The sequence below is a fragment of the Octopus bimaculoides genome, chromosome 4, assembly GCF_001194135.2.
Source record: "Octopus bimaculoides isolate UCB-OBI-ISO-001 chromosome 4, ASM119413v2, whole genome shotgun sequence".
Classification (NCBI taxonomy): domain Eukaryota; kingdom Metazoa; phylum Mollusca; class Cephalopoda; order Octopoda; family Octopodidae; genus Octopus; species Octopus bimaculoides.
This window is the reverse complement of record NC_068984.1, coordinates 45,396,695-45,398,718: the sequence shown is the minus strand read 5'-3', so window position 1 is coordinate 45,398,718 and position 2,024 is coordinate 45,396,695.

The window sequence follows — 2,024 nt, the reverse complement described above, 5'->3', positions numbered from 1 at the left end:
CTCTCTCTCTCTCTCTCTCTCTCTCTCTCTCTCCACACAAACACGTTTGTGCGTGTATGTGTGAGTATGTATGTACTCATGTATGTATGTAGATTTGTAAACAGAAGGATTTCTGCATATATGCACATATAATACGTAAGTATATCTATGTATGCCCGAATGAACATATATATATATATATATATATATATATGCATGTGTGTGCATGTATGCGTGTATATGTAAGCCTGTATGAGGATTTGCGCATGTGAGTTTTATTAATTTAAACTACATAACACATATCACATATTGTTTTGTTACTTTAATCATATACTGTATTTGACGGCCGATAATAGGCATTGGCTTGTATGACTCAGCGCAGGTTTGGCAGGCCACTTCTCGAACTGTTATTTACTGATAACCTGAAATCTGACCTTGTGTTGTTTATAAGATATAGGCTGATACCTTGGCACACTTTTTTTTTTTTCAATAAAGGGCGCTGTGTAAGCCTTCAAATACGGTACTGCCTTCCTGGGTGTGCGTGTTTGTATCTATACAAGAGCACTCCGTCGGTTACGACGACGAGGGTTTCAGCTGATACGATCAACGGAACAGCCTGCTCGTGAAATTAACGTGTACCCATAACGTAGTTCTCAGGGAGATCCAGCATGATACAGAGTGTGATAAGGCTGGCCCTTTGAAATACAGGTACTACTCATTTTTGCCAGCTGAGTGAACTGGGGCAACGTGAAATAAAGTGTCTCGCTCAAGGGCACAACGCGTCGCTGGTAATTGAACTCACGACCTTACGATCGTGAGCCGAATGACCCTAACCACTAAGCCACGCGCCTTCACATGTATCTATACATATATACACATTCACGCACATACATATACAAGAAAACGTATCTATCTATCTATCTATCTATCTATCTATCTATCTATCTATATATATATAAAACCATGTAGTTTATATTCCTATAAAGAAAGAAAAAGAAAATGGAGATTGTGAAGTTAATAAATGTTTATTATCAACAACAAATCAATCATTATCCCTTACAGCTGTTTCAAATAATACTCAGTGAATTAATTAAATATTAAATTTATATGCCTGGAGGATAATATCTTTAGAGAGGAAAAACATATACCCTTAGATGTTTTCTATATGTGTTTATAGATTCATTATAGCAGACTGATACACACACACACACACACACATATATATATATATATACATATATACACCTTGATTCGGCTCTATGAGACTCAAAGTTTCGCAGGTCTCTAATAGAAGCCCATCTGTTTTAGATGCCTGCGAAACTTTAAGTCGCATGAAGCCGAATCAAATCGTTTTAAATAATACATGTAACTCATACTAAATGTTTGGATACTCATTTTCTTTTGTTTGTCCACTCACTCGTGTGTGTGTATACAAGAAAAAGTATAAGTATATATGTCTCAATATATATATATATATATATTTGAAGAAAAGCAACAAAAATTCAATACGTATAGCAGTACGTACGTTTCGTACAAACTTCATTTATTCATGTAGTGAGAACACTACATAAAACGTACGATGAAAATGTACTCCTCAGCTGCATAATGGAATTTCATTTTAGAAAGTCATTTTGTAGATGTAAGTAAAAAACAAGAGTAAGAGAAGAAAAATATCATCTTGACTATGCTGCTGTTCAACTAGACTGTTGAACAGTAGCATAGTCAAGATGGCATGTTTTCTTCTCTTACTCTTGTTTTTTACACACATCTACAAAATGACTTTCTAAAATGAAAGACAATTTTTTACATGAAATAAATTCGAATACAAAAATATTTTTCTGTTCTATAACACAAAATAGATAAGTATACGAAGTTTGAAAGTCTTTCCGTACCAAAAACACTACGTAAAACATTAATGAAAAATGTGGCCCCCGTTTTAAAATAGATCCCAAGGCTGTAAAAGAAGTGCTCAAACTAGTTGAGACACAGGTATAAAGTTAATTGCAGAATAAAACCGTTAGAGACCGGTACAAATACAATAATAT